Consider the following 18,584-nt stretch of genomic DNA (forward strand, 5'->3'; position numbering starts at 1 on the left):
ATTTAATTTTAGAAAAAAGCAACTGAAAAATACAATCAGTATTTTTGTGTTGCTGGGAAAACACGATACAAATGCATTACAGAAAATGCCGCTGAATTTCTGAAAGTGTTCCCTTGACCCATTGAAACAGAAGTAAAGCCCTCTTAACAATGTATGAAGCAAGCGGACATCTTTAAAAAGCTAAAGATTGATAGTGGTAGGCAATTTTTAAAGTACACTACTAAAAGCCTACTGTCTCACTTGGGACAGCATTGTTTAAAGTCCTTGAAAAATTGCTGTATGCCAGAATTGCAATGCATCTTGATAACTTAAATATGCCATCATATTTCAGGCATGCATCCAGGACAGCAATATTACTTCCTCTGAAATTTTATCTTGTAACTATACAGCCATCGTAACGATGAATCTGTGACTGAACTAAAACCACTTCACACAATGATGTACTGTAAAGTAAATGCCCATCAGTCATTGGAAAGACAATAGGCACAAGAGCTTCAGTAAATAGGAACTTGAAAAGTTAGCATTTGCCATAAGTATGGATACAGATGGAAAGTTTGCCTCAAAATGTGAAATTACCTAATAAATGCTATTTCACAGCAAATTGTATCCAAATGAACCATTTTAACAGAAATGGTCTCAAATAGCTTGATTTTCTGAAATAACTTGATTTTCTGCATATAAATACAAAAAATGTGACCAGTTGTCAGTTGCATGTATTGCATGTCATCGAGCAAAGCTCAGTTTGGAAACATAAAGTGCATAAGAACTTGTTTATAACTAAAAAGTACATGAACAGAACAACGTATCGATGTGTGCGATGCTCTAGTGTCACACAAAATGTTGGGTGGTTTGATGGTTGGTATAAAATATACACAGTGTAATGAAACATAGGACTCGGCTGTTGGACCTAACATCTTAGAATAAAGAAATGAGTATGTTTGTCTGCTAGTTGAAGTTCAAAACTTGATATAATGGGGAGATTTTAATGTGTCTTAAAGTGGTGGATGTTTTGAACTCTGTGTGCATCAAATACTGGTAGACATTGGGCCTAAACTACCTTGTTTACACGACACTGCAAACTTCAACAAGCAATTACATGATAGCTATTACCAAACACTTTCTGTTGTGCATTGTTCATTGTTTCCTTATTTTGAATCCCGTCATAGAGTATGACCATCACAACTCCAGAAGTCATCGGCGATCTGTACGACTGTGTCAGTTCTGCTCTCACAGAAAAACAGAAGGTGGGTGTAGGCTGGCTGCCCTGCAGGAGGGAGAGTGGGATTTTTTTTTTTTTTTTTTTTTTTTTTTTTTTTTTTTTTTTTTTTTTTTTTTTTTTTTGCCCCCCCCCCCTGTACATCTATACTCCGCGAGCCACCTTACGGTGTGTGGCGGAGGGTACTTATTGTACCACTATCTGATCCCCCCTTCCCTGTTCCATTCACAAATTGTGCGTGGGAAGAACGACTGCTTGTAAGTCTCCGTATTTGCTCTAATTTCTCGGATCTTTTCGTTGTGATCATTACGCGAGATATATGTGGGCGGTAGTAATATGTTGCCCATCTCTTCCCGGAATGTGCTCTCTCGTAATTTCGATAATAAACCTCTCCGTATTGCGTAACGCCTTTCTTGAAGTGTCCGCCACTGGAGCTTGTTCAGCATCTCCGTAACGCTCTTGCGCTGACTAAATGTCCCCATGACGAATCGCGCTGCTTTTCGCTGGATCATGTCTATCTCTTCTATTAATCCAACCTGGTAAGGGTCCCATACTGATGAGCAATACTCAAGAATCGGACGAACAAGCGTTTTGTAAGCTACTTCTTTCGTCGATGAGTCACATTTTCTTAGAATTCTTCCTATGAATCTCAACCTGGCGCCTGCTTTTCCCACTATTTGTTTTATGTGATCATTCCACTTCAGATCGCTCCGGATAGTAACTCCTAAGTATTTTACGGTCGTTACCGCTTCCAATGATTTACCACCTATGGCATAATCGTACTGGAATGGATTTCTGCCCCTATGTATGCGCATTATATTACATTTATCTACGTTTAGGGAAAGCTGCCAGCTGTCGCACCATGCATTAATCCTCTGCAGGTCCTCCTGGAGTACGTACGAGTCTTCTGATGTTGCTACTTTCTTGTAGACAACCGTGTCATCTGCAAATAGCCTCACGGAGCTACCGATGTTGTCAACTAAGTTATTTATGTATATTGTAAACAATAAAGGTCCTATCACGCTTCCCTGCGGTACTCCCGAAATTACCTCTACATCTGCAGATTTTGAACCGTTAAGAATGACATGTTGTGTTCTTTCTTCTAGGAAATCCTGAATCCAATCACAAACCTGGTCCGATATGCCGTAAGCTCGTATTTTTTTCACTAAACGTAAGTGCGGAACCATATCGAATGCCTTCCTGAAGTCCAGGAATACGGCATCAATCTGCTCGCCAGTGTCTACGGCACTGTGAATTTCTTGGGCAAATAGGGCGAGCTGAGTTTCACATGATCTCTGTTTGCGGAATCCATGTTGGTTATGATGAAGGAGATTTGTATTATCTAAGAACGTCATAATACGAGAACACAAAACATGTTCCATTATTCTACAACAGATTGACGTAAGCGAAATAGGCCTATAATTATTCGCATCTGATTTATGACCCTTCTTGAAAATGGGAACGACCTGCGCTTTCTTCCAGTCGCTAGGTACTTTACGTTCTTCCAGCGATCTACGATAAATTGCTGATAGAAAGGGGGCAAGTTCTTTAGCATAATCACTGTAGAATCTTAAGGGTATCTCGTCTGGTCCGGATGCTTTTCCGCTACTAAGTGATAGCAGTTGTTTTTCAATTCCGATATCGTTTATTTCAATATTTTCCATTTTGGCGTCCGTGCGACGGCTGAAGTCAGGGACCGTGTTACGATTTTCCGCAGTGAAACAGTTTCGGAACACTGAATTCAGTATTTCTGCCTTTCTTCGGTCGTCCTCTGTTTCGGTGCCATCGTGGTCAACGAGTGACTGAATAGGGGATTTAGATCCGCTTACCGATTTTACATATGACCAAAACTTTTTAGGGTTCTTGTTTAGATTGTTTGCCAATGTTTTATGTTCGAATTCGTTGAATGCTTCTCTCATTGCTCTCTTTACGCTCTTTTTCGCTTCGTTCAGCTTTTCCTTATCAGCTATGATTCGACTACTCTTAAACCTATGATGAAGCTTTCTTTGTTTCCGTAGTACCTTTCGTACATGATTGTTATACCACGGTGGATCTTTCCCCTCGCTTTGGACCTTAGTCGGTACGAACTTATCTAAGGCGTACTGGACGATGTTTCTGAATTTTTTCCATTTTTGTTCCACATCCTCTTCCTCAGAAATGAACGTTTGATGGTGGTCACTCAGATATTCTGCGATTTGTGCCCTATCACTCTTGTTAAGCAAATATATTTTCCTTCCTTTCTTGGCATTTCTTATTACACTTGTAGTCATTGATGCAACCACTGACTTATGATCACTGATACCTTCTTCTACATTCACGGAGTCGAAAAGTTCCGGTCTATTTGTTGCTATGAGGTCTAAAACGTTAGCTTCACGAGTTGGTTCTCTAACTATCTGCTCGAAGTAATTCTCGGACAGGGCAGTCAGGATAATGTCACAAGAGTCTCTGTCCCTGGCTCCAGTTCTGATTGTGTGACTATCCCATTCTATACCTGGTAGATTGAAGTCTCCCCCTATTACAATAGTATGATCACGAAACTTCTTCACGACGTTCTGCAGGTTCTCTCTGAGGCGCTCAACTACTACGGTTGCTGATGCAGGTGGTCTATAGAAGCATCCGACTATCATATCTGACCCACCTTTGATACTTAACTTAACCCAGATTATTTCACATTCGCATTCGCTAATAACTTCACTGGATATTATTGAATTCTTTACTGCTATAAATACTCCTCCACCATTGGCGTTTATCCTATCCTTGCGGTATATATTCCATTCTGTGTCTAGGATTTCGTTACTGTTCACTTCCGGTTTTAACCAACTTTCCGTTCCTAATACTATATGCGCACTATTTCCTTCAATAAGAGATACTAATTCAGGAACCTTGCCCTGGATACTCCTACAGTTTACCAATATTACGTTAACTTTTCCTGTTTTTGGTCTCTGAGGACGGACGTTCTTTATCAACGATGATAATGTCCTCTCTGGTAAGCCGTCAGGTATTTTATCGTTTCGTCCAAGGGGGGTCCCTCTAACCTAAAAAAAACCCCGTGTGCACGCCACACGTACTCTGCTACCCTAGTAGCTGCTTCCGGTGTGTAGTGCACGCCTGACCTGTCTAGGGGGGGCCCTACAGTTCTCCACCCAATAACGGAGGTCGATGAATTTGCAACCATTATAGCAGAGTCGTCTGAGCCTCTGGTTTAGACCCTCCACACGGCTCCAAACCAGAGGACCGCGATCGACTCTGGGCACTGTGCTGCAGATATTAAGCTCAGCTTGCACTCCGCGTGCGATGCTGGTTGTCTTCACCAAATCAGCCAGCCGCCGGAAGGAACCAAGGATGGCCTCAGAACCCAAGCGGCAGGCGTCATTCGTTCCGACATGTGCTGCTATCTGCAGCCGGTCACACCCAGTGCGTTCAATAGCTGCCGGAAGGGCCTCCTCCGCATTACGGACGAGACCCCCCGGCAAGCACACCGAGTGCACACTGGCATTCTTCCCCGACCTACCCGCTATTTTCCTAAGGGGCTCCATAACCCGCCTAACGTTGGAGCTCCCTATAACTAATAGGCCCGCCCTCTGTGACTGTCGGGACCTTGCCGGAGAATCGGCCACTGGCCCAACAGGCGAGGCATCCTGTGGTGGCTCGGAAACGATGTCATCACCGCTAGGAAGCACCCCGTACCTGTTGGAAAGGGGTAAGGCAGCTGCCACGCGGCCAGATCCCACCTTCGCCTTTCGGCCAGGCACGCGCGAGCCCACCACTGTCCGCCATTCACCCTGGAGTGATGGCTGACCGGTAAGATGCTCACTGCCGGAAGACGCAGCGACATCAGGGGTTCCATGTGATTCCAAGGCCACCGAAGTAGGCATAGGTCTCACCACAGTTGCCCCAACGCCACTACGAGCCGACGCCTGCGCCTCGAGCTAGATGAGCCTAACAGACAAAGCCTCCACCTGCCCCCGAAGAGTGGCCAATTCTCCTTGCGTCCGCTCACAACAACCACAGTCCCTACACATGACTATGTTTACCCTACTCTATACGGTGACAAATTCCCAAGATAATCTTCTGATGAGCTACTCTGATAATCAAGAAACACTCACTGAAATACGAGACGCGAAAACTACGCTAGGTTTTCCCAGAAAAACTATTTAAAAGCTAAGCGCAGCAAATAAGTACAAAAACGCTTTATACAAACAGTACTCGCTGCTGCTGGTGCTCTCGCTCTGGCTGTCACAAGACAACTGCTGATTCAAGTGACTAGTGGCTAACGGCCGCGAAACAAACAAAAGACGGTTTTAGGGCGCTTTCTGTTCTAAACGATCAAGAAAACACTAAGAAATCTAACACGAAAACTACGTAAAGTTTTATCAAGAACTGTTAGTTACTATGCAGAGCAGATAAACACAAATAGAATCCCTTCCTTAGTGGAAGGTCGTAAACAAAATTGTTTCTCCACACAGCTCCTCTCCCCTCTGGCAGTCTCACCAGTCTTGAACATGCAAAAAGTCTTCCACTGAAGTGCAAATAGGTATTTTCAGTTCTATTTCTATGCTAAGCTTCTTGTCGGTTCCATATATAGTATTTTTAAGTATGAGTTGCACAGCTATTTATGCCCCTGAAAGGTCAGAATTAATATTCGGCAGTTTTTTGTAATAATCTATTGGGTAAGAAAAGAAAAATGTCAACACACCTTAAGTCGGAGAACTGTTCACCGGCAGGAAAACGCTGCTGTTCTAAACAGAAACAATCATTGGGTGAAAGTATAGATAGATCCAAAAGATGAAAACAAAGAAACACCACTTTAGGAAAAAATTTGTAAGTTTTTGCAAAAGTAAACCCACTCAAAAAGCTCCCAAATCACCACTTTCTTTAAGTCAGTTTCAGAGCACTAAGGCTCCGTCTTGAGGCACATCATAAAAACCTTTCAAATTAGTAAGTCTGATCATTTACAGGCAACAACAAATTCAAATGTGAATTTCGCTACAAATACACGAGGCAGTTGGCACAAGTATCGGTCGTAGATAAGGTAGTTGCTCATAGGTAAAACTCCATCCATGTAGGAATAAACCATACCAAATGCAAAGTCAGAAAATCCATAGTGCTTATGAATTGTGTGTTCATTTATTAAACTTGATAGCATGTATTTGAATACTAGGCAGCAAAAAGTGCTGTAAAAGGCAAATGTGAAATGAATTACTTCCTTTGTCAAGCTCAGTTGTCTGCAAATTTATTAATTTATTTTTTATTTTTTGTATTCTTGTATTTTTTTACTCCCCCCCTCCTCCTCCTCCTCCTCCTCCTCCTCCTCCTCCTCCTCCTCCTCCTCCACTGATTTCTTGACCACTGAATCCCAATAGGATGAGGCTGTATTCAGTATCTTGAGTTTCCTGTAATCTATGGAATGGCCAGTTGAAATCCAAAGTTTAGCTACTCCTAATTCGTCATGGACAAGAAGACAGCAAGCCAGTTTACAAATAAAGAAAAGTGGAACATTATTCAGGAAGTGGACAAAAATTCACACACAAAGTGTGTTGATATTTCTTGAAAACTAAACATTCATCTATCAACATTAAATATAATAGTGAGCAAACAAAAAATAATTAAAGCAGCATGTTTGGACAGAGGAAATTGGAAGCAAAATAGTGCACAACAGTCTGTTCTCAGAACGGGAAAATGTACTACTTAAGTGGATAAAACATGCTTGTGCTTTGAACATTTCAGTAGACAGTACAGTGGTTCATGCTAAAGCAAAATATTTGGCATAGAAGTTGGGACTCTGGAATGAAACATTCCAGAACAGACATAATTTAGTGTATAAATATGTTTGAAGAGAGACTGGAAGTGTGAATGTTGACAATGTTCAGTCGTGGAAAAATACTCTTCTATTTGTCACAGGAAAGTACAGTCTCGATGATGTTTTTAATGCAGATGAACAGGCTCTCCCCCTCCCCTCTCCTTCGCGAAAAATTTAATGAAGAGAGGCTAACTGCTGTATTATATTGTAACAAAGATGTAACAGAAAAGTTGATGCCAGTAATAATTGGGAAGACGGAGTCCACAATGCTTCAAAAATGTGAGGATATTTCCATGTCGATATAAATCAAATGAGAGTGCACGGGTAAAAACTACTGCTTTTGAACAATTTTTGCATGCCTGGGATGCAAAACTGGGCTTTACAAAAAGGAAAATAATTCTGTTTATTGACCAGTGTGCAGTGCATCCCTAAGATACACTACAGTAAAATGATGTAGATGTTTTTTCCTCCCAGTTCTAAAAGTCACCTGCAGATACTTGAGTAAGGTGTTACAAAATGCCTGAAACAAAAATACGCGAAGGTTCTTGTACAGAAGAGACTGGCTTGCCCTCATTGTACAATGAAAAAGGTTATGACCTGGGATGCTATGCATTTTGTAAAAAGTGACTGGGATTCTGTGCAAGAAAGCACAATCTCAAACTGCTTCAAGGAGGATGGCTTTCATCGGATACTGGCAGAAGACATCACACCAGAAAACTAAGTAATTGCAGCTGAACAGTGGCAGCAAATAATAGGACAAGAAGAAAACGATTACTGTCTTAGCTTCAATGAATATGTTGACTGTGACTAAGGTGTTGCCGTTCGTCAGTCCATGATAGTTGATGATGGGTTGGAGGAACAGATGGCAGAGAAACCAGAGGAAAGTGAAGACAAGGATGAACTGGAACCTTCACCATTTCCTACAATGTCGAAAGCTATTGATGCAATGGTCACAGTTACGCATTATGTTCGTGTTGAAGTCAGTGGTGTGTTGAACACAGTAACAAAGATAGACAATACAGTATTAAAATTGGATAAAAGAAACCTTCATGAAGACAGGAGTACGCACTGTATGTTATCATGCTTTAGTGTAGTTAGGTTAACAGTATGTACAGTATACTGATAGTTTGTTGAAATGACAACCCTTATTTAGTTACCAGTAGTGATTCACTAATGAAGAGAGGCTAAATGAAGAATGTTAGTTTGTTTTGAGAACTGTAATAATAATTGCAGTTTTAGTGTCTTTTCATTTTTTCTTCAGCACATGCCACATAGATATTTTGGATGCTAGTAGGTGCACTGTCATGTCACGTGACTCCCCTGCATTCCATTAGGCTGATGGCATAAGTGTACATATCCAATGTGTTGGATTTAGCCAGTGTCACTGTATTTAACACAATTCCAGAATGCTTTAGACACCATTCCTCACAAGCATCTTCTAACCAAACTGTGTGCCTATGAAATATCACCTCAGTTGTGCAACTGGATTCGTTATTTCCTGTCAGAAAGGTCACAGTTCGTAGTAATACGTGGAAAGTTGTCAAATAAAACAGAAATAATATCCGGTGTTCCCCAAGGAAGTTGTTCCTGATCTATATTAACGACATAAGAGACAATCTGAGTAGCAATCTTAGACTGTTTGCAGATGATGCTGTCATATACCAACTTGTAAAGTCATCACATGACCAAAATGAACTGTATGGTGCGAAAAGTGGCAATTGACCCTGAATGAAGAAAAGTGTGAAGTTATCCACATGAGTACTAAAAGAAATCCGCTAAATTTAGATTACGCAGTAAGTCGCACAAATCTGAATGCTATACATTCAACTAAATACTTCGGGATTACGATCACAAATACCCTAAATTGAAACAATCACATAGATAATATTGTGGCTAGAGCCAACCAAAGACTGCGATTCATTGGCAGAACACTTAGAACATGCAACAGGTTTACTAAAGAGACTGCTTACACCACCACACTTGTTTGCCATATTCTGGAGTATTGCTGTGCGGTGTGGGATCCGCACCAGATGGGACTGACGGATGACATCAAAAAAGTACAAAGAAGGGCAGCTCGTTTTGTATTATCACGAAATAGGAGAGATAGTACCACAGACATGATATGTGAATTGGAGTGGCAATCATTAAAACAAAGGCATTTTTCGTTGGGATGGGATCTTCTCATTAAATTTCAATCACCAGTTTCCTCCTCCAATTGTGAAAACATTCTTTTGGCACCCACCTACATAGAGAGAAATGATCATCACGATAAAACGAGAGAAATCAGGGCTCACACAGAAAAATTTAAGTGCTCGTTTTTCCCGCATGCCGTTAGAGAGTGGAATGGTAGAGACACAACTTGAAGGTGGTTCATTGAACCCTCTGCCAGGCACTTTACTGTGACTAGCAGAGTAATCATGTAGATTTTTGTTTCTTGTACACTAACACATAATTTTGAGTGTTTCTGGGTAGGATATTATGAACATGATTTTGAAAAAGTGCATTTTGTGCTATAATTTACTGCTGTAGCATGTCAGTAAGTGTGCCATTAAGAGATTCCATTTTACCACAAGTATGGTACCCCTAATCGTGTATTTTCTCAGATGAAAAAATCGAGTCATTAACAAATTAGGTATATTTCGGTAGTACATAGTTCCGCTTAAGGCTCAAAATCTGCAGTCCTTTCAAAAATGTGCTAGAGAGATTATACTGTATGTAGAACTACTGTACATAGGGCTCTTACATCAGACTCCACAGCAGAGAATACGAACTGGTACTTTTGGAAAATAAATTCAATAAGACAAAGTGTATGTACCCTTCCACGCACTGGCAGATCGACAAATCATAAGGTATATGTGGAAGATGATTTGTTTTTATGAAAGTTGGGTATTTATTGAATTCCTCATCAGTGTGGTAATAATTACTTAGGAGAACAATACACATTGTACAAGAACAATGCATCAGACACCAGAAAAGGAGATCTGCAGTACCAAACATAGATTTTCCACTGCCCATTCCGTGGTTTACATGAAAATCAAGATACTGGCTACAGCCTAATCCTATTGGTATTCAGTATCCAAGGAAGCCGTGGAAATAAAATTAGCAGACAACCTGTTCAACCAACATCAGGGTTTCATGATTGGAAAATGATGGCAATGACTTGTTTTGTGTCTGTCCCCTGAGGAATTATTGTTCAGTCTTTGCTGCCTGGTATTCAGACACATGCCATTCATTTTAGTGAGTAACAACATGATCCGTAAGTACTGTGGATTTTCTGTCATGTCACTTGCTATATTTTATTCTTAGACACACAAAATTTCATAAATGAGTGACCCAACTGTCTTACATGTAACAAATGCATGTCTGCCACAGTATATCATGGGTAAAGTGGTTTTATTTACAAAATTACTAATGTGCTGTGCTAAAAATTTAAATGCAGTAAATATATAGTTTTGCACTTTCCACAGAACATATCCTTTTTTAAATGAAGATGTCTCGTTTATTTTGTCCTTAAAGCATTTTGCAGTGAAGGAAGGTGTCACTACAGATAGTTAATAAAAGTTAAAATTGATTCATGTGCATTAAGGAGGAAAAGAGATTCCTGACAGTATCAATTCCTATAGACTGTACAATGCTGTCTCATCACTTCCGTCCTCTCAAAGACTGAAAATGACTTCAACACAACTGCTACTCTGTACTTCGCGTTAACGAAGTATTTTGTACATAGGTCCAGAGGCTACAGGTGACTTCCTGAGTTTGGAGGCACACAAGCATTTAAATTCCTCATAAATTATGTTTCCTTGGAATGTACAGGGAACACATCAGTAAATAGTACAATTTTCCTTCTTGCTGCATTAATCTTGTCAGAAATCTTTGACTTTTTTCAAGCATTTATATGCAGTCTTGAAGGACTGCTGATGTACTTGGAAGTACAAATTACTGTTTTTATGTTTTAGAAATACTTGGCAATTAATAGTGAATGCAACTTTTCAATTTCATCACAATTTACACGAACTAGTGCCACCCTTTCTTTACTCTTTTACCTCTGTGACATTTTTCTCCTGTAAAGGAATATGATTTTGCAGCAATTATATTATAAAAACTCCAGGCTTCTGCCGAGAGTTCTCTTTTTTTTAATCAGCAGAGCCTCACTTCTCTTTTCACACTTTGGAACAAGAGATTGAGGTTTTTAAAAAGATGCAGCCAGCCATTGGATACATTGAAATTGTCAATGCTGATCTTCAGAATGATTTCACGAGTCTTATATTGCAGTATGTTTCTGCTCACAGGAATGCTTCCTCTTCTCTGTCCTTGAAACTACTTCAGAAGAGTGTTTTCCACATCATTGAATGTAGGCATATGACTGTCCTTCCTTTTGAATCCACAGGTATCATTAGCTGATTTATTTAAAAACGCTTCCATATTTTTGAGTATGCCACCTATGTAGGTGGTGCTGAACTGTGTTCCTCCACCATGTCAGAAAGATTTATGTTAAGATTGTCATCAACATTGTGGATGATTGGCAGCTGTTGCTGTGAAGTAAGCTTTCTACATTTGCTGGTCCTAACTCCACAAAAATAAAATTGATAGCATCAACACTTCAGTAAACAAACAACTGCAATTCGTGCACCATTCATAGATTTAGTGACTAAGGTCAGATCACATGACTTTGTCCGTGGAAATACATATCCGATTCTTTAAATGCATCTGCCAATATTGTTAAACGAGAAGCAGAGTTACTAACTATGATCTAGATACCTGTCAACTAGTTGAATTGATTACCATTTACTGCATCTCACAACAAAAAATACAACCTGTGTCAAATTGAAATAAATCAGAAACTCAGTTGAGCATGTTAAGAATTACGTAAAAACTGGATTTAAACATGAAAAATGTTTCATGTTTATTCCTTCAAAGCAGTCCTTTTCTTAAAGAAGGGTTTGTTACCAAATTGGAGATAAAGCAGGTCTTAGAGATTCATTGTATTCAAGCTTTTCATAGAGAAGAAGTTGCGCTTTCTCAGGCATCTCAGTACATCTCAAACAGGCAGAAAGGTGTTGATGGAATTATGATAATGCGTCAAAAAACTATCAGATAGAATGCTTTCAAATTTCTTTCTTTTTTTCGTAGCACTTTCAATGTTTTTCTCTAAATTGTCCTCCTCCCAGTTGAGTTACACGATACAAAAGTTACACACACAAGAATTTGTCATGAGCATAATAGCCTCCTCCTTTGGATAGACATGACATCACTTCTGAAAACTGAAGTAATGCCTACCCATTTTTTTTAACACACTACAATCACTTTACAATGTTCATGAATTAACAAAACTTTACATCACAAAGGTTAAGTGTGTGCAGTTCCCGTGATACCATGTGTATCTGGTGAAAATATTTACAAAAAATTGAAGCTGTAAGTGTATTAGAAATTGTTTAATAATTATGAAAACTGAAGAGTAAAGAATACACTAGATGACAGAAAAGAACAGCCATCCCAAAAGTCAAGCAACTGGTGTATGTTGACTGCTTTTCTAACAAACATTTCTGTTTCCAGTGTAAGGATGCTGTATTTATACTCAGATAGAAAATGAAGCGAATGAAAGTGAAGCAAAAAAAATTGATAATCATCAAATCCAAAAATTCTGCACTACTTTACTTTCACACCCAACAAAGAAAAAAACAAACCTACTGTTCAGTTATGTAGTAAAGTTTTGTAAGCTACAAATGCTGATTTTCTACTATTTATGTTGACTTTGATGCTTGTTTCTTGCCTCACTTTTATTTGTTCTGTTCTATCCAGATATGAATAAAACATCCTTGGTGTAGTGTTCACTTTCCAATGACATCAAATGTCCCAGAGACATACCTTGTTTTATCTACTCCGTGGTAACTCCGTAATGCGTAAATGTATATTGGACACTTCAGCAGGATGTCACTAGCACATATGTAATTACTCAACAAGTATATGTTTGCAATCATAATTTTCGCCCTTTTTTTCTCATCTTTGTGGTTACTCCACTTACAGTTGTGGATGTATTAAAAACAGTAAGAGTCTAGTGCCTGTATATTCAGATGTTTTAGCACTTAAGTAATAAATTTCACTGAAATATGCTGGTTTCACGTTTTTTTGCACTTTGAAATCGACCGAAAATATGACAGACTGTACCAGGTAGTATTGGAATAACTATTTTTTTTTCACAGTGAAACCATTTTGCATTTATAGCGTGCGTGAATTTCACATAGCTCCACTAATAAGTTTTGATCTTAGTTCAGAAAGTGAACCTTGTTAACAAATTCACCATGTTATATAATACCAATATTTGAGCAACCGAACAAGGCTCAGTCTGTCTGAATTGGCATGAGATAGTGTTGCAGGGTATGTGTGTCCCGGGACAATTGGGAAATCCAGGGAAAACCCGGAATTTTTTTAAGAATTATGGGAATTTTTCATTGTTTCAGTTTTCAGTTAAATTTTTGTAATTTTGACTGGTAAGAACTGATACTGTAACAAAGAATTTTACTTTAGCCTGCTATTGCAGAATAATACTGCAGCAATAAAATACAAACCAGAGAAAAACGCCAATATAAAACTTGATGGGCAAAGAAAATGTACCATTTACAGCAACAAAACACAGTATGCACACAAGTGTGCACCGGCAGCGAAAGTGTCAAAGGCTTTAGGATGAAGACTGTGTAATACTTCATAACAGCAAACTGCTTTCAATGACTGTGACATCACAACTGTTTAAATCAGGTTCTCGTTTGAGCAGTTGCCAGTGGGCTTGTGCGCACACCAGAGCTGAAATTGCGTGTGAACAGCTCTCCTCCTGCAACTTGTTACTTGAAGTGTGGCTATTAGCTGTATAAGCAGTTGGTGCGAGCAGCCAAATGCAACACTGAAAATTTTTTCTGGCGCAGCCAAGGTGCCAGATTCATGTGTGCACATCGCAGAGTTATCGTGGGGAGTAGCCTCCATGTGATCTGTGTTTGTTTCATGATTTTGCTGTTCTCTCTCCATTTACAGCTCTCTCACCAAATGAAAACAAAATGGATTTCTGTGGCTGGGAGCTATCAAGTGAATTAAAATACATTCACATAATTACAGAAGACTGTTATTAGTTACAAATTTCTGATTTTATTTTATTTCCACATTATTGGCAATCAAGAATTAATCATCTTGAAGAACAATGAAGTTATTTCTGTCAGTTTGCTAAAGAAATTTGGCTGTTGTTATTTCTTCCCTGCAGAGACAATCAATTTATTTGAAACGAAGTGGTTAGTTTCAATTGTTCACTTAATTTCAAGTGCATATTTTCATCTTCTGCCACAAATGGCATTATGCCATACTAAAGAGCCAAGCGTGAGGTAATACATACTGGTACTCCTAGAAAATTTACTTCTCAAAAACCAGCTTTAACAAAATTTTACATATCTGCCTTCCGTCAAACACAGTAAGTGTTTTTTGATCACAAGACTTGTCTCAACAATAGTTTTGTGCCTCCTATCGGCTTGACATTATTTCTTAATTTGTGTTGTTCATGTCGTAATTTACAGAACGCCATTCCTCAGTAAATTATAGACTGGCAGCACATCATGTTTTATTGTTGTAATTCCCTATAATGCTTTATATTTACACCTAGCGTAGAATATACACTGCCAATTATACAGTTCTTTGGCTTTACTTACAACCTTGTTAATTTTTATATATTCCAAAAAGTCATGGAAAGTTGATTTTTATTAGTTCTAGTGTATACTTCTGACGTTTTTTCCCCAAGAAAATTGTGTCTTATTAGCTTTTTACATCGCTGTGTAGGTGTAAACCTGACAAGAAATGCTATGTAACAGTATTTCAGCGTACAAATAAAACAAATCTATGTTAAAACCACCACACTGCAAAATATTAAGATACTGTGAGTTTGAGTCTAGTTTTGAAATAAATATTGTGCCAACGACTCCTTTCTTATTTTGCATTCCTTATCTGGATAGGATGAACAAACAATTGCCCAAAGTACAACTACTCCATGTATCCCCTCTGAACAACATGCTGCAGTGCTGCAGCTGGCCCCATGATGCCCGTTTACACATGAAATTCTAAAAAAATGCAGTGAAAGGTGTGTGAGAAGAATGAACACTAAGCACAGGCTTCCTACAACATTGTAGCTGTGCTAACACTTGTTTCCTGGCTCTCTCTGGCAACTGCTCAAGCGAACCAAATTTGAACAGGTCAGGAAAATATTGCAGATGGTAGTCTTGAAAATCATTACCTTTAAATTAATTTTTCCTTTACACAAGATGAACTATGTTATGTGTGAGAACATGCAATGAATTTCTTAAATCACAGTGTGTTTGACTCTCATTCGAAGCGTAACGATTTGAGGACCAGCCAGTTCGAAAAATGTGGGCCCAGAAGACCAGACATTTGTCATTATTTAAAATTTTTGTGGTACGTTTGTGTCTGATACATCTTTAAGGGTAACACATGCAAAAAAGACAGTATTATATGTGAAAGCTTAGCTTTTCTTGTAGATTGAAACTGTGTACCGGGCCAAGACTTGAACTCAAGCATGACTCAGGGCTCAAATGGCAGAGCACATGTCTGCGAAAGGCAAAGATAGTGAGTTTGAGTCTCGGTCTGGTACACAGTTTAAATCTGTCGGGAAGTTTCATATCAGTGCACACTCCGCTGCAGAGTGAAAGTCTAATTCTGGAAACATTCATGTATGTTCTTGCCGTTTTTTTTTTGTGTTGTCATCATTTTTGTTATTTTCATTTTTCAACTTGTATTTGCACAAAATATGGTTTGTTGTTTTGTTAATTGCAAACTTAAATTACAGATGAACTTCACTTTATACACACAATTTTGCCAGTCAGAGGTGATACCAGTTCATGCTGATATACTCTTAAGTTAACTTGTACAACCTAGATTTCAGAGTTCATCTTGAAAATAGTTTGTTTTCTGTACTAATCTAAGATAAGCTGCTTTATATAATTGGCCCATACTGTAGTTGTGGAAGCACAATTGAGACTTCTTTATATATGATTTCCTAAGTTTTGGCTATTTACTGTGTGAAATGCTTTGCTTTGTATATACATGCACACACACACGCCTTAAACCACATCCAAGCAGTATCCCATAAATTTTATGAATCTGAGTTAATTCACCATCTTTCTTCAGAAATACAGCTAATTATGAGGTTTCACTTTAACCTTCCCCCTAACCACATAATTTTGAAGGAAGTTATCACTATGTACAAAAACGCTTGTTTCAGGACATATTCCTGATAAGATTAAAATAAAATCAGCACTCTTTAAATAATATGATTTTATTACTCTAGAACACTATTTAATCAGTTAATTTAGTAAATGAGTGCTTTATGTGAGGTCGATGCCAGAATAATTTTTTACTCTGCAGTGGAGTGTGCACTGATTTGATGGAATGGCTGGCCTGTACTCAAGGAGGTAAAAGTCAGTGTTTTTGTTGACATATATTATTTTAAAAACAGAAGAAATCTCGTGTTAGCTTTTCTCTGGTGGGAAAGAGGGATGGGTTGAAGAAGGTAAGAAATTAGGGACAGGTTGCTGTAACCTCACATTGAGAGGGTGGTGGCACACAGAGAGTAATCTCTTCTGACTGTCATTAAAATCTTTATCATAAGAGATATTATGTTTGACGGACTTTTGAGTGATAATTAATAATTTTTGTTCTATGAATAGATTTGATGAGTAATGTGCTAGGTTATTATATGTAATGAAGAAAAACAATTTGAGGCAATTCAGTATTTTAATCAACAGTGTTTTTCTCTTCTCTAAACTTGATTGAACATCACCATTTTGCCAATCAAGTAACAAATTTAGTTACCGTTGGCACTAGATCACTCTTTCACTGTTAAAATCTTTACTGAAAATCAGGAGGAAAATGGATTGGTGTAAGTGGCCCATTATTCTGATTTTTGTGGCATCAGCTTCACATTGCAAATCTGGTTGAGATTTGGACACAGCCAGAGGAAGATGTGAAAGCACTTTCTGGCTGTAGCCTAAGAGACTGACAACTCATGAAATGAGAATGTAGGCTTTCTTGATGCATTTTACTTACGAATTATTGTTGTTATTTTATCAGCTGAATAGAGTCTTATTTCATCAGTTGAGTAGTCTCTCTTTGAAGGAGCGTTTATATAAGTCACCTCAGGTGAAAAGGAGATGAGATTGTGGAGCAGTGATTATCAAAGGTCCCATCTGGTCAAGGAGTTTTGGATGGACCATTCTTGTGCTTCCCCAAGAGGGAGTCCCAGATACATGGTGCCTGTCAGTAATGTTTATTGCCTACATTGCTTTGACAATCTTGCATTAAAGATACATCTGATGCGGAGTGGGAGCCATTCACCTAGTTCAAAAGATATTAAATTACTTGTTATACCATTGTCTTTGAAGTGTGCACAAAACCTCATTGGCACGACACAGCACATTTGTGTGTTCAAACCAGTGTTCCGCCACTGCAGATTTGTCTGGAGCCCATAAGTAGTTTTTACCAGAACCAGTCAGAGTACTACAAACAGCATCCTCAGCTCTAGCTGATATGAGGAGGCTGGAATGTACTAGACTTTTGGGAGTTTGTTATAGTATGGTCCTCGCATGCTATTTTTGCAGTGGCGGATGGGTTACATATCGCAGGCAAACCAGACATGTGATTTCATCCTTGTGGCTTTTTTGTGTACTTTTTAAACTGGAGATCACATTCTGTTTACATCTCAGAATAGCTGTTCTTGCAAAAGGGTTCCTGTAAATACTGCAGCTTGGCTGGCAGGCTTCACTTGTCAAAATTTGCTCAACCTTAGTGCACCAGGTCGTGAACACAGTATTGTACTATAGTGGATGATATGAACTCTTCGGTGTTTAGGTAAAGGTTCATGTATGTTCTTCTGCCTGTGCATGTATTGCTCCAGTGAGCTATCTGGATTCATCACAATGTCCTGCAACAGTGAACACCCATTTTTTTACATTTACATGCCGAGTTTTTAAATTGCCACCGTGTCCCTACAGTAAAGATGACACATTCATCTGTATTTATAGGTCTGATTTTACTTTCAATCAATTTAGATGCTACATTACGCCATATTCAGGTGTCTCAGTGATACCAGGTGATCATGTGGCTACCGGTTAATCACCATTATACATCTCATAGATTGTATAAAAAGTAAAATCCATTATGCTGATCCTCCTTTGCTGCTTGTGGTGTAAAAGGCAGCACTGGACGTGGAGCTGCTGGAGACGACAAAAGCCTACCTGCTGAGTTAAAACATTTAATGGAAAGCTGCCATATAAACTTCTGCTAGGGGGGAGGAGGAGGGGGGGAGGGGGGATTAGGAGGAGGAGGAGGAGGAGGAGGAGGAGGAATGGAGAAACAGTTCGTGACAACCTTTTTCACCCAACATGACAATTCCAGGATGTGCTTGGCTCTGTCAACAATGGCTTCAGACACATATGTAATGTGTTTAGTGTAGGTTTGGCTGTCTGTAGATCAGCCAGAGGCATCTGAAGTTCCTTAGCTGGAAAACATCACATCTCATATGAA

The 18,584-nt window shown here is 39.0% G+C and overlaps 1 protein-coding gene across 4 annotated transcripts in view; it reads left to right on the forward strand.

The window, feature by feature from the left end:
• LOC124554933 (nuclear pore complex protein Nup98-Nup96-like) overlaps positions 1 to 18,584 on the forward strand; it is a 236,048-nt gene that overhangs the window by 195,411 nt on the left and 22,053 nt on the right. The window lies entirely within an intron of this gene.

The sequence above is a fragment of the Schistocerca americana genome, chromosome X (assembly GCF_021461395.2).
Source record: "Schistocerca americana isolate TAMUIC-IGC-003095 chromosome X, iqSchAmer2.1, whole genome shotgun sequence".
In the NCBI taxonomy this organism is placed as follows: domain Eukaryota; kingdom Metazoa; phylum Arthropoda; class Insecta; order Orthoptera; family Acrididae; genus Schistocerca; species Schistocerca americana.